This window comes from Sander lucioperca, chromosome 3 (assembly GCF_008315115.2).
Source record: "Sander lucioperca isolate FBNREF2018 chromosome 3, SLUC_FBN_1.2, whole genome shotgun sequence".
NCBI classification, from domain to species: Eukaryota; Metazoa; Chordata; class Actinopteri; order Perciformes; family Percidae; genus Sander; species Sander lucioperca.
In genome coordinates this window covers 39,391,149-39,406,997 of record NC_050175.1, presented here as the reverse complement: position 1 = coordinate 39,406,997, position 15,849 = coordinate 39,391,149, and the positions used below count along the sequence as shown (strand labels likewise).

The 15,849-nt window shown below is 43.7% G+C and overlaps 1 long non-coding RNA gene across 1 annotated transcript; it reads right to left on the bottom strand.

The window, feature by feature from the left end:
• Positions 1 to 497: 497 nt before the first annotated feature.
• On the bottom strand, positions 498 to 14,764 carry LOC118494751. The gene is made up of 3 exons (XR_004896924.1): positions 14,754 to 14,764; positions 10,346 to 10,350; positions 498 to 590 (listed from the first exon to the last, which is right to left on the bottom strand). It is a non-coding gene; the product is annotated as an uncharacterized LOC118494751 (long non-coding RNA).
• Positions 14,765 to 15,849: the final 1,085 nt, after the last annotated feature.

The window sequence follows — 15,849 nt, the reverse complement described above, 5'->3', positions numbered from 1 at the left end:
ATGCCAGAGCCAATATTTCGGCGTGGTCTTTAAAACATTAGCAGACCTCTTTCTAGCCCGTGTGTTGACAGGGAGAGTCTGACCTGTCAGCTGTGTTGTTGATGCCTCGAGAGAACAAAGGAAGTGACTCAGAGCTCGCCGTAAAGCAGAATCTCTGGCCGTATATGTGTATGACATCATTGACATTTTAAAAGGCTTTTTAGAACAAAAAAGCCACTTTAAAAAAATCTAACACCCAGCAGTGTGTATTTTCTTAGCCTCCCCTTTCAAATGCAACATTCAAATTACTAGACAAAAAATTATATCCTGAGAAAAGTGGATTTTGAGGGGTATAGCTCCATAGAGTCCCATTCATTCTGCACTGGCCTGTGAGCGCCCCCTATATGGAACTCTGGTGGAACTGCAACCAGTTCAGAAGCCGGAAGTAACGAGAGAGTGGAACTTCTTCCCTTATTAGAAATTCTTTGGTTTCCGCCATCTAGAATGATTTTCTCGAGCAACCAACGTACATACGTCACGCTGCCTTCACGCCGATTGGCTGTCGCTTTGTCGCATCGCTCAGCATTTGCATAAAATAGACTTCTTGTCTACTTCGTCCCCGTCTTGTCGTTGGCAAACGGCCACTCCCGTTGAAAATGAACGGCAGCCTGTCGCTTTGTCGCTCTCTCTTGTAGCTAACGTGACTGCAGGGTAAGGGACCATCCACACGGAAACGCTTCTTGGTGCGAACGCACACGTTTTGCATCGTTTTGGCTGATCGTCCAAACGAATACTGTAAACGCACTTTTTTGAAACCTGGTCCCAGTGTGAAAAAAAAAATTCAAAAACGGCGCCCTTGCGGCTTCGTTTCGACGGCCAAGCCGCATACTTGCGTATCGATGATGTCATCACCACACCCCTCGACCTCTAGCCTTTGATCTCTTATCCCTCGACGACGTCTCACGGCAACAACAACAATGGCGGACTACATGCTTGTGTTCCTGCTGGAGAAGATAGTGAGCCTATTAGGGTTACTAGGGCGAAATATACTGTCTGTTTGTATACGCTGTCGGTACACGATCCGTTCTGCACATGCGCAAAATGTTCGCGCATGTGCTGTTGTACGAGGATTTACGACACTGCACGATCTGTTCCACGATTCCGGTCGACAGCCAAGCTAACGTTAGTTTAGCTAACAGCTAATTCGGCTAACCGCTAGCTGATTGTAGCAGTCTGCCGTTAGCCTCCACAGGCAAGCTAACGTTAGTTTAGCTAACAGCTAATTCGGCTAACCGCTAGCTGATTGTAGCAGTCTGCCGTTAGCCTCCACAGGCAAGCTAACGTTAGTTTAGCTAACAGCTAATTCGGCTAACCGCTAGCTGATTGTAGCAGGCTGCCAATAGCCTCCACAGGCAAGCTAACGTTAGTTTAGCTAACAGCTAATTCGGCTAACCGCTAGCTGATTGTAGCAGGCTGCCATTAGCCTCCACAGGCAAGCTAACGTTAGTTTAGCTAACGGCTCATTCGGCTAACTGCTAGCTGAGACAGCATGTAATAACTTTAAAAGACCCTCAAAATAAAACTTGAAAATAAACGTTGACATATATAACAAACACCTAACATATATAACAGCTGTTACGTCAGTTCTACTTTACTTGTGCTCATTTAAAATACAATCACTCAATACTTGTCTTTATTGTTATTACTGTGAAGTCTTAATTTAGCTGTAGCTGCTTTTCCCATTACGTTTGAGTTAACGTTATTTTAGACTGAATCTAGCTGTCAGCTAGCGGTTAGCCGAATTAGCTGTTAGCTAAACTAACGTTAGCTTCCCGGTGGAGGCTAGCCATAGGCTAGCGTGGAACAGATCGTGCAGGTCGTATCCTCGGTAAAACAGTATTATCTTGCGCATGTGCAGAACGGATCGTGCAGGCAGAACGGATCGTGTACCGACATACGGCGCGCAAGCTTTATGTGCACGCTCTGCCTCTTCTTCTCCGTTTTTGGTGGATTTCTGCAGCAGAAACAGCGCCACCTATAGGCCTGGAATATGAAGTAGAGTGTTGAGTCTTTTACAAAATGGATCCGTCAACTATCCTTGACATGATGCCAGGGAAGACGTGTGGGCGAGCATTTCAAACACAGAGTTTTTTTGTGATTGTTGTGGGCAAAAATCCTTGATTATGCGTCACGTTTTCTTAAAAAATGCGATGGAATATGTGGGATATTTATGCAATTTTATGCGATGAAATTGCGGTTTCATCGTGGCTTCATCGCGGGGTTTGCAGCTTTTCGATGATGTTCACGTCGCGTAATTACGTCACTTCATAACGTTCCCATGGCAACAGGGGAAAATGGCTGCTCTTGTGTGAAGTAAACGCAACATTTCTCAACTTTCTGCTAAGATATTAGGGCTGCCACCTCTTAGTCGATTAGTCGACTAATCGGTCGTTTTGGTCTTAGTCGACTAAGATTTCTTTAGTTGATGAGTCATTTTTTATGCTTATTCATGCTTAATTACTCATTTCCAAGAAACTTATGAGCACATTTCTGGTAAACACAAGATTTAAAGTGGTGCTTTTGCAGGATTAATTGTGGAGAAACTCAGTTTTACAGATGGTTAATTAACTACATTTATATTGTGCTTTTCTAGTCTTAACCACCTGTCAAAGAGCACAGCTCTGTCGATTACATCAACTAATCCATTAATCGACAAAATCATATAAGTGTTAGTCGACTAAGAATTTCTTTAGTCGAGGACAGCCCTATAAGATATATGTGACTTTTTTGCAACGAAAATGCGGGGATTATGGAATCATGCAAGCCCCGGCTGATTGTGCATTGAATTATGAGATCACATAATCACGTTTTTCTGGAGGGACTGGCTATTGCGGCGATATTGTAGGGTTGACTATTGTTACAAAAAAAATATTTACACAATGAGATTTTTGATAAATAATCATCATTAAATGTGTATATCATGGCAACATTTTTCAACTTTCTGCTAAGATATATGTGTGACTTTTTTGCAACGAAAATGCAGGGATTATGAAATCATGCAAGCCCCGCATATTTTGCGCGGAAATCTGCAAAAATCATTAATGTGTATATCATGGCAACATTTTTCCACTTTCTGCTAAGATATGTGTGACTTGTTTGCAACGAAAATGCAGGGATTATGAAATCATGCAAGCCCCGCATATTTTGCGCGGAAATCTGCAATTTATGCAATTTTGGCTGATTATGCATTGAATTATGAGATCACATAATCACGTTTTTCTGGAGGGACTGGTTAAGAGTGGCTGCCTCTGCTGACCTCTTTAAAAAGCATCTTTTTACTCAGGCGTTTGTTTAACCACTTTGTGTGTTTTACTATAATGTTATAATGTATTCATTTGTCTGGCCAGTGAAGCTCTTTGTGCCTCTGTCTGTGATAAGTGCTATACAAATAAACTTCACTTACTTCATACTAGTATTTTACTGAAGTAAAAGGACCTGAATACTTCCTCCTCCAGCGCTTCTCGCTGCCTCCCGCTCAGGCCGTCTTAATGCGAGGCCGCTGTTGAGAACCACATGCTGGACACGGGCCATTAGCAACAAAACACCCCCGACACCCCTCTTCTTAACGCAGCGTTATGTACACCTGCAGTTTTACTCTTTAGAATGAGGTCAAAATATTTCTAAATCCCCGACTCAGAGCTCTCCTTCAGCAGGGGTTTTATTTCATCCAGTACTGACCACACACACACACACACACACACACACACACACACACACACACACACCTCTCATCATAACACACACAGACACACACAAACAGACACCTCTCAAAAATAACACACACACACAAACACACACACACACACACACAAACAAACATGGCCTTCCCTTTTAAAACACACACACACCTCTCAAAATAACACACACACACACACACACACACACACACACACAGACACACACACAAGTCTAATCATAACACACACACACACACACACGGCCTTTCCTTTTAAAACACACACACACACACACACACACACACACACACACACACACACACACAGACACACACACAGAGAGAGCCTTTCAGACTCCACAGAAACAGGAGAGCAGAGAGAGAAAAGCAGCACGGTCTAAATCAGAGCTGGACTCCCACACGCAGCTCCGAGCTGAAGGCGATGCCGCTGCAGCAGCTCTGCTGCACATCACGACAGAACGCAGGTCAGGATCTATCCTGCTGCTGCTGCTGCTGCTGGGGTTTCATCACACACCTTCCACACACTAACACACACTAACACACACGGGTTCAATCATAGAAACTCTGCGTGCGTGCGTGCGCTCTGTCAACATGCAGAGAGGACAGATCAGCTTGCACTTACTTGCTTTCAGGTACCAAAATGTGGCACCGTTTGATTTAGCGTGAATCGCTCCTCGGTAGTACCGACGTAATTCGGTCGGTACCCAAAAAAGTACAGACTTCATTACCCAACTCTACTCGACCCTTTCTCTAACCAACCCGTTCTTATTCCGAACTCGTAAAATAAGGACGTTTGGACAGTGGCTGTCAGCGTCTGATGCAACAAAAAAGGCGTCTTTCAGCGTGTTCGTGTAACGCACCGGGGAGAGCAGCAGTTAGAGAGGATTTAGAGAGTAGTATGTAAGGAGGTTGGTTGGGGGGGTGGATGAGTCAAACACAGGACTTTCACCAGGAGAGAGGGGTTCACGTCCCGCTGGTCACGCTTGCTATAGTCGCTTTTTTCTTTCCTCCCGCGTGTCACAGAACCGTACGCCCACCCACGACCCTTTCCTTAACATAACTGCGTCAAAAGGGACGGCAATAGTCCCGACCAAGCACGGTCACTTTTTTTTACTTTTACGAGATGAGTGTGAGAAGGTGTTGCTCTAACTTTACCAAACCAGACATTCACCTCCCCCCCCCATGCTGTGATTGGTCGGCTGCGTGGACGAGGAAGCAGCCGGGGATTTAAACTTCACTCCTCCTTCTTTAAAAGATACTTTTTATGTAAAACTGAAATCTCTCTGAAGCTGAAATACAGACATAAAAGTCGCCCATCAAACCACTCAGAGCTACAAAAGAAGAATTTTAATATTTTATTTTAATCTTTTTGGCTTTCCTCCCAAGGTCCCATCATTCTCTCTTAAAAAAAAAAAAAAAATAATAATATCACAAAAACGCTCTTTACACAAGCTCCTGATTGATTAAAGGACGATAAAAACTCCCATCGGGAAGACATTTTAACTACACGGAGGAAATCAAAATGTATGCAGTAAAAAGCGGCGATGAAGTGAAATCCTGTAACGGCAGAGTTTCCCTCTCTCACTTGTTAGGGTTTAATCCTCGGTGCTGGACAAACAGCTCTCAGCAGAACAAACACAGCGAACGGATAATGACCTGAAATCAACCAGAGCTTGGGAGGGATTATTAGCGGAGCACGCCGGCCTGCTGTCGCTGTCTGGGCTCTGGATTGGGTTCAGGGAGAAATGTTGAGAAAGACAAGCTACACACACGCTAAACACACACATCAGTTGCCTCACATGGAGGGGATCAGACGCAGGAGACACGTGTAGACACAGCCGACATATTTATCTTCTGAAAATAATATTTCATTGTACTTTAAATGAAATCAACAGACTGGAGAAGTTGGCAAATACGTCCCTGATTCTGGAAGTTTTTGATCGCTTTTTAGCCTCTCTTTTTTCAGGATAAAAACAAACTTCTAAAGTAGGGCTGTCAGCATTAACGCGTTAATCGCGATGCGATTAAGGGCCGAGCATAATGCGGTAATTTTTTTTAATCGCATGCCGCCATTTATTAATTTATTTTCACTTCACTCGGCTTTGCGTCGTGCCTAACAGGCGACTATTTTGCCGTACTTCCTCGTAACACTTCCTGCTGCTGCAGGAATAGCAACGCGGATTTCGGTGCCTCATTCTGGTGCCACTGATATGTCTGCTCTTCTCTCTGATGCTCTGAAACAGACGTTACAGGCATTGACATATATAAAATGGACCACCAGATCCCGTGTCTCTGGACGGAGACCAGTGAAGGATATTAGAAGATCTTTCCCGGTGATGGCTGAGCGTTACTGAGCAGCCTCCAACTGAGCTTGAAGACGTAGATGTGACGTGAGCAACCTGTCTGAAAGTTGGAAGTCTTCTGGTAGCTGTGCCAAGAGAAATCTCAATCATTCCCAATCTAGCAGAGACGGAGAGCGTAGGTATATGTAAGGAGATAACATAGACACAGGCTAATTATTGATCACTAAAATGATAGTTAACATTAGTAACTAAACTTAAACAGCTAATGGAAGTCCAAACTGCCTGAGAGCTTCTCCTGTACTATACGGTAATTCCTCTACTATGAGACAGTAAGTCTCGTGGTTATGACCCAATCGTTAGCCTATTTTTATAAAAACGTCTGCTACGGAGCCATAACGTGAGGTACAAGGTAATGGAGCCTTTTATACATTGTCGTGTTTCTTTAGAAATAAACAACGGACAAATAGAGTCTTTAAACTCTTCAGATGTAAAGTTATTCTCTGTCAAAGTGACGCCAAAATGAATGGCAGTCAATGGGATGCTAACGGGAGCTGATGGCTTATTAGCATCAAAATGGCGCCATAGGAGCTACGGGGTCCGAGGAGAAGCTTACCCCCTTGGTTACAGGCAACAGAAACATTGCTGCACATGACGCTAGTTAACACTATACTCAACAGCAGCTAACGATAGCCTACCTCTAGCTAGTTAACACTATACTCAACAGCAGCTAACGATAGCCTACCTCTAGCTAGTTAACACTATACTCAACAGCAGCTAACATTAGCCTACCACTAGCTAGTTAACACTATACTCAACAGCAGCTAACGTTAGCCTACCGCTAGCTAGTTAACACTATACTCGACAGCAGCTAACATTAGCCTACCGCTAGCTAGTTAACACTATATTCAACAGCAGCTAACGTTAGCCTACCGCTAGCTAGTTAACACTATACTCAACAGCAGCTAACGTTAGCCTACCGCTAGCTAGTTAACACTATACTCGACAGCAGCTAACGTTAGCCTACCGCTAGCTAGTTAACACTATATTCAACAGCAGCTAACGTTAGCCTACCGCTAGCTAGTTAACACTATACTCAACAGCAGCTAACGTTAGCCTACCGCTAGCTAGTTAACACTATACTCGACAGCAGCTAACATTAGCCTACCGCTAGCTAGTTAACACTATATTCAACAGCAGCTAACGTTAGCCTACCGCTAGCTAGTTAACACTATACTCAACAGCAGCTAACGTTAGCCTACCGCTAGCTAGTTAACACTATACTCGACAGCAGCTAACGTTAGCCTACCGCTAGCTAGTTAACACTATATTCAACAGCAGCTAACGTTAGCCTACCGCTAGCTAGTTAACACTATACTCAACAGCAGCTAACGTTAGCCTACCGCTAGCTAGTTAACACTATACTCGACAGCAGCTAACATTAGCCTACCGCTAGCTAGTTAACAGTATATTCAACAGCAGCTAACGTTAGCCTACCGCTAGCTAGTTAACACTATACTCAACAGCAGCTAACGTTAGCCTACCGCTAGCTAGTTAACACTATACTCGACAGCAGCTAACATTAGCCTACCGCTAGCTAGTTAACACTATATTCAACAGCAGCTAACGTTAGCCTACCGCTAGCTAGTTAACACTATACTCAACAGCTAACGTTAGCCTACCGCTAGCTAGTTAACACTATACTCAACAACAGCTAACGTTAGCCTACCGCTAGCTAGTTAACACTATACTCAACAACAGCTAACGTTAGCCTACCGCTAGCTAGTAGCTGGATTAAACATGGTTACAGTGCTGACAGCTAACGCTAAACAGTGTAAAGTGTGACTGTATTTCACTGTAGAGGATTCAACAGCGGGATGTAACAATCTGCAGCTGCTGTTGTCGGAAAAACACAGACGGTGCGTTCAATGAAACTGGTAATTTACAGCCTCGTGGTGCATTCAAAGTTGTTGTTAAATTCAAATGTGTGACTAGATTAAATATATAATAAACAAATACAAATCTTAAAATCAAGTTCATAAAGTAACTTTCTTTGCATTCATTTGATTCCCAATCAAGATCCACTGGTAAGAATGGTTTTCCATTGTTAATATGGACTTAAAAACTGTTCTGAAACGCAAAATAATAGAATTTTAATCATGTGATAAAACGATTGAGCGATTAATCGCAATTAACTATAGAAATTCAACGATTAATCGCGATTAAGAAAATGTAATTGTTTGACAGCCCTACTCTAAAGCCAACAGCATCGACATTTTATGAACACAGGCAGACAATATTGTATGAGGAGTTTTCTTTTGCGGGGTGCAAATGTTCCACCGAAACAAGTTCCTTCTATTCTGCAGAGCCACCGTCGCTGCGTCCGGAGCTCAGCGCCGCCCAAGACGACTGTGATTGGTTTAAAGGAACACGCTGACTTATTGGGACTTTGTCTTATTCCCCGTATCCCCCAGAGTTAGATAAGTCCATACATACCCTTCTCATCTCAGTGCGTGTTGTAACGCTGTCTGATGGCTCCACCGGTAGCTTAGCCTAGCACAGATCATGCAGGTGAATGGTTCCAGTAATCCTACTGCTCCCAATAAGTGACAAAATAACGCCAACATGTTCCTATTTACATGTTGTGATTTGTAGAGTCACAGCGTGTACAAAAAACAACGTAACATGAGACACAGCCATCTTCTAACGGTAAACAAACCGGGAACTATATTCTCAGACAGGCTTGCTGCAAAGCAAATCATTCCGCCCAAGTACTATATTCTTCCGCCTGAGAATATAGTTCCCGGTTTGTTTACCGTTAGAAGATGGCTGTGTCTCATGTTACGTTGTTTTTTGTACACGCTGTGACTCTACAAATCACAACATGTAAATAGGAACATGTTGGCGTTATTTTGTCACTTATTGGGAGCAGTAGGATTACTGGAACCATTCACCTGCATGATCTGTGCTAGGCTAAGCTACCGGTGGAGCCGTCAGACAGCCACAACACGCACAGAGATGAGAAGGGTATGTATGGACTTATCTAACTCTGGGGGTTACGGTGAATAAGCTAAAGTCCCAATAAGTCGGCGTGTTCCTTTAAAGAAATGCAAACAAAACAGAGAGTTTTTTTCTCCTATCCCAGAATGCATCTGTGGTGTAGCCCGACCGTAGTCAGAGTAAAACTGGACATGCAGCAGCAACGAGGACGTGTAGAGACTGTCCTGGACGCCACAGTGAATCCTTCTGGCAACAGTTTCCATTAAAGAGGAAAGTCAAAGTGTGTTTGAATTTGTTGAAAGGCCCGGCAGGCTAATGTCTCTTTCTGCCTGGTCGAACACGTTATTTCTCATTGTGTGCGGCCGGCCACGGGCCGTAAATAAATCTGTGATTACCCACACAGCCGTCAGGTGGGGTTAATGGAAAAACCATTAGCACGAGGGGGAAAGCAGAGCAGCAGCGAGAGGGATGGAGGAAAACAAGAGAGGAGGAGGAGGAGGAGGAGGAGGAGAACGCAGCCATGGGCATAATCAGCACATAATACTTGTTAATTTAGCTGATTATGAATCAGCCTGCCACCCTGCTGCGTGGTGCTCGGAGATGGGTCAGCAATTAAAACAGGATCAGATCAAATAAAAGGGAGATATGTTCTAATATAAAAAAAGTAAAAAGTGGTTAAGAGGCCGGCATTCAGCGTCAACAAATCCCATCAAGTGCAGAACAATGTCGCTCAATACTCTCCGATAGGGCTGTAGTCAAGACCACCTTTGTCGAGTCCAAGACCAGGACTAGTCGAGACCAAGACAAGACCGAGTCCTAAAGGCAGTTACACACCAACCAGACAGCAGAAAAGCCAGTGTGACTGATCAGTCTCCCCGAGTTGGTCCAAAAAGTTCCTCAGAACACACCGAAGAGACGAGACGTAATACGTCTCCATAACAGCAGGCGGCGCTAATCTGTATTGTCGCCCAAAAATGAAAACCGGCAGCTGATTGGACGAACGCGTCACGTGGGTCTGGTTTCTCCGGAAATTCACAGCCAGACTGTCATGGCGGCTCGTTGAGAATACGATCTCATATTGGACTAAAATAGTTCACCGAAACGTGTTTCTGAAAACATTTTAGAGAGAAATAGGCCGTGCAGTTGCTGAATCTGTCTTCATTTCAGATCAACAAAGGTCAGTTTAAAAGATTTGTCAGATTTTGAGCGGCTCATCCCGCTCGCCGTTTCCTGGTGAGTCCCGACTGCCCTGTCTCTGACTGCCCTGTCTCTGACTGAACATGTCAGGTCGGCCAAAATGAAGGCCGACGGCTCCTCCGACGGACGACGGCACGGAACAGACTGGAGTCACCGACCTCGCCAGACTGTCCAACGGCCGATAATCGCCCCGGAGTCCGAGTCAAGACAACAGGACAGAAAAAAAATAATGTCTGTGAATCAATGAAAATTAATGGCAATACTGTTAGCACGCAGATGCAGGGGGCGTGAGAAGATAATCTAGTGTGTGATTGGTTATCAGGTGGCCAGTGTTTAACTTTCTCTCCAATATTATTATAAAAATAATAAAGACACCTGGACTCAGTCGAGACCAAAAGCCATATTTGGCAAGACCAATGGCAGAGACCGAGACAAGTCCAAAATACCAGCGAGCCCGAGACAAGTCCGAGACCATAGAAAAACCGTCTCGAGTCCAAGACCGGACTCGAGTACTACAGCCCTGCTCTCTGATGTCTCACAAATATATAGTTCCTTCAGTCATTCCCTAGTCTGGATCAACGGAAGTACATTTCCAGGATAAAGCCTGACACCCAGCGCGTGATGTCCCTCCCCTTCCTCTCTCTCTCTCTGTGTTGCCGTTCTCTAACTCCGTTCTCTTCGGGAAACAACAACCTTCGAGCTAGCGAGCTACACGCTGAAAATATCAAATTTTGAAGAACATTTGGACGGTGCAACAAGTCAGACCTGCTCGGTTCTTTAAGGGAATGATTGTAAAGATTTATAAAGAATATGTTTAGGTCATTTCCTCTCTAACTGGGAGGTTTTGGGGCTGATTGGTGGGATTGTTGTGGATGAAGTACACACGGAGATACACTGGTAAGAGCCAATGAGGTTTAACCATGTATCAGCTAATTTAAATAGCTCACGTTACTGTATTATGTCAACAGTTAACGTCATTTAATATTGGATGTTTTTTTTTCTCCTATCCCAGAATGCATCTGTGGTGTAGCCAGAACTTATTTCGCAGCGCTGTGGGGGTACAAGTCCAAACTTGTATGTGTTTCATTAGAAGAGGAGGAAGAACTCTGAAAGGATAAAATAAATGGAAATGACAAAAATTTACGGTTTAATAATAGTTTTATACTTTCAGCTGTATGAGCTGCAGAGTACTTTAGGGCTCACTCAGCAGAGCGTGTGACATTAATATTATACAGTACGTAGCTTTGAAATATTGATCAGCCATATTTTAATGGTCAGGTCCACTTGGCTGTTACGCAGAGCAGGAAGCTGATTAAACACCAGAGCGGAGACGGAGTCAAACTGAAGTTCAAACACTACTGTAGGTCGTCAGGAAGAAGGTTTTAAAAAAAAAACAAGAAGTTGAAAGAAAGAAGAATAAAGAGAGTAGGATTAAAAAAAAAAACAGAAAGTGATAGGGTCGTTGTTCTATTTGAATTGAATGAAGACATTTGGACAGTAAAAAAATATAAGTTTTAGTACAAAAAAAGTCTTAAATCAATCTGCTCGTTTGAAGGAATAGTTTCGAGATTTGGGGAAATGCTTATTTGATTTCTTGCAGAGATTTGGACTGACGTCTGCACTGTGACTATGAAGCAACAGCCAGACGACAGTTAGCTTAGCAGGATTAAAAATACACGATGGACTCTTCAGAACAGGTCATTATCTTCACTCGGGTTTCTGCACGGGAAAGTCGCCGGACGCCACAGTTAGGCCTGCACGATTCGGGGAAAAATATGAATCACGATTTCTTTAGCTTAGAATTGATATCACGATTCTCTGCCACGATTCTTTTCTCACGAAGTGTAATGTTTATTGCACACATGAACCGTGACAAAACTAAACAAATTGGCAGTACCAAACATACATTCTTTTTGGCACCTATAGGACATTGTGCATCACCACGAGCCTGTAAACACAGAGGCTTCAATGGATGAAGAAAATAAACTACATACCTGCCATTTAAGTACAGTAGGCTACCAAAAATAGTGACACATAACACATTGAACTAAATATGGCCCTGATACGGGCTCTATCTGGACTAAATACGGCCCTGATACGGGCTCTATCTGGACTAAATATGGCCCTGATACGGGCTCTATCTGGACTAAATATGGCCCTGATACGGGCTCTATCTGGACTAAATATGGCCCTGATAAGGGCTCTATCTGGACTAAATACGGCCCTGATACGGGCTCTATCTGGACTAAATATGGCCCTGATACGGGCTCTATCTGGACTAAATATGGCCCTGATACGGGCCCTATCTGGACTAAATATGGCCCTGATACGGGCTCTATCTGGACTAAATACGGCCCTGATACGGGCTCTATCTGGACTAAATACGGCCCTGATACGGACTAAATACAGCCCTGATACAGGCTCTATCTGGACTAAATACAGCCCTGATACGGGCTCTATCTGGACTAAATATGGCCCTGATACGGGCTCTATCTGGACTAAATACAGCCCCGATACGGGCTCTATCTGGACTAAATACAGCCCCGATACGGGCTCTATCTGGACCCGATACAGGCTCTATCTGAACTAAATACGGCCCCGATACGGGCTACAGCCCGCGATTAGCCGACTAGCTTTCTTTGTTTCCTTCATTGCAGTAAGAGTCACCTTTTCGCCAGTCTCTCGCAAGTTTCTCTCTCACTCCAAACTTTCTTTCTGCTGCTCGATTACCGTTTTCGGCTGCGTATTTTACTACCTGCAGTCACCTGCAGTTTCTTTTCTTTCTCAGTTGTCTTTAGGAGCAGCATATAGTTGTCACAAGCCAAGAGCGCCTCTCGCAGCTGTAGATGGTAATGTTTTCAGCATGAAATAACATTTAAAAACATGTTAAATTATATATATTTTGATATATAAGTCGCACCTGACTATAAGTCGCAGGACCAGCCAAAGTATGAAAAAAAGTGCGACTTATAGTCCGGAAAATACGGTACTCATAATCTGTATCATTGGCCTTGCAAAAAAACTGTATTGGTCGATCCCTACTATGTACACGGCAGACAGTCACCTTTTTTCGGCTAAACGTAACTGCTACGACCGCTAAAAAGACAGTGACCTAGCGGTTCTCTGTACCCATACCCTGTACTCTGTACCCAGGTCACAGCCTTCGTTTGTCGGCTAAACTTTTACGGTTACGGCCGCTGAACAGAACCAGGGAATGAATTTTTTTATAATTTTTTGGCCATTTTAGGCCTCTATTTATGTAGGACAGCTGGAGACATGAAAGGGAAGAGAGAGGGAACGACATGCAGCACAGTGCTGCAGGCGGAGCCGAACTTGCGGCCACTGCGCTGAGGAGTTAACCTCAAGGGGGTAAGCTTCTCCTCACAACCCGAACCTCCTATGGCGCCATTTTGATGCTACCAAGCCATCAGCTCCCGTTAGCATCCCATTGACTGCCATTCATTTTGACGTCACTTTGACAGAGAATAACTTTTTCTATCTGAAGAGTTTAAAGACTCTATTTGTCCGTTGTTTATTTCTAAAGAAACACGACAATGTATAAAAGGCTCCATTACCTTGTACCTCACGTTATGGCTCCGTAGCAGACGTTTTTGTAAAAATAGGCTAACGATTGGGTCATAACCACGAGACTTACTGTCTCATAGTAGAGGAATTACCGTATAGTACAGGAGAAGCTCTCAGGCAGTTTGGACTTCCATTAGCTGTTTAAGTTTAATTACTAATGTTAACTATCATTTTAGTGATCAATAATTAGCCTGTGTCTATGTTATCTCCTTACATATACCTACGCTCTCCGTCTCTGCTAGATTGGGAATGATTGAGATTTCTCTTGGCACAGCTACCAGAAGACTTCCAACTTTCAGACAGGTTGCTCACGTCACATCTACGTCTTCAAGCTCAGTTGGAGGCTGCTCAGTAACGCTCAGCCATCACCGGAAAAGATCTTCTAATATCCTTCACTGGTCTCCGTCCAGAGACACGGGATCTGGTGGTCCATTATATATACGGTCTATGATAAACCTCTACACATGGGCGCGCACTCTACCAGGTGAGCTACCCAGGCGCCCAAAGAGATTTTTTTTGTTTTATATCTGGCAACCTGGGTGTCAAAATGGGCAGTGGATGGCAACACACACAGGCCAAAAATTGAAATTTCAAAGGAGACCATATTGGCTTCAGCACTGTTGCCAGAGAAGAAAAGTATTTCAACAACATGTTTTAAACAGTAATATTCCTGAATGAGTATAATTATCAGAGTGAAACTAAATCCTGTTATTTCTTTAGATATAGACTGATGAAATTTAGGGTTGTGGATTTTCGTTTTCACAAATAAAAATATGCTATAACATCATGCAAACATCTGAACCTCCTCGGTTATTTTCTGCAGAATAATAGTGTAACATCTGCTGTTTTTCCCCTCTCTTTTGTCTCATTTTTTATATTTTATTTCTTTTCTACTGCCTCCTCCACCCGCTCCTCCTCTTCCTATGATTAATTACAAAACGCAGCCATCTGCCGCCCACGCTAACGGGACACACAGCATCACGGACCGATCACAATGACCATCGATTGTAAAGTGTAATCACACGTATACAAACAGCTCTGTAATTATTCGCTCGGATACTCTGCAGAATGAGTCACACCATGCTCAGGAATGGGATTGCTTTTGTTTTCTAACTACACCTTTTCAACACTCTCTGGTTCCAGCTTCTCAAGCGTGACCATTTTCTTTGTTAAATGTTACAGTGAATTTAATATCACAAGGTTTTTGGACTGTTAGCAAGCAAATTCAAGATTCTTCTAATACATTATGTAAGAAAGGTGTCCTTTAAAAAGGTGCTCTAAGCGATGTCACACGTTTTTTAGGCTACAACATTTTTTGTCACATGCAGCAAACATCTCCGCACTATCTGCTAGCTGCCTGTCCCCTGAACACACTGTAAAAAACATCTCCTCACTGAGAGAGAGAGAGACAGAGAGAGAGACAGAGAGACAGAAAGAGAGAGAGACAGTGAGACAGAGATTGACAGAGAGAGAGACAGAGAGAGAGAGAGAGAGACAGAGAGAGAGACAGAGAGACAGAGAGAGACAGTGAGACAGAGATTGACAGAGAGAGAGAGACAGAGAGAGAGAGAGAGAGAGAGACAGAGAGAGAGAGAGAGAGAGAGACAGAGAGAGAGAGAGACAGAGAGAGAGAGAGACAGCGAGAGAGAGAGAGAGAGAGACAGTGAGACAGAGATTGACAGAGAGAGAGACAGAGAGACAGAGACAGAGAGAGAGAGACAGAGACAGAGAGAGAGAGACAGAGAGAGAGACAGATAGATAGAGGAGAAGGATGGCTTTGTGACCGGTTCGTAGAAATACGTGGCCGGGTTGGTTCAGTGGGTAGAGCAGGCGCACATATACAGTACATAAAGGTTTATGCCTCGACGCAGAGGTCCAGGGTTCGAGTCCGACCTGTCTCTCTCTCTCTCTCTCTCTCTCTCTCTCTCATCAAATGAATGCAAAGAAAGTGACTTTATGAAGTTGACTTTAAGATTTCTATTTGTTTATTATTTATTTATTTACTGTAAATAAAAGAAAATGTGTGAATCT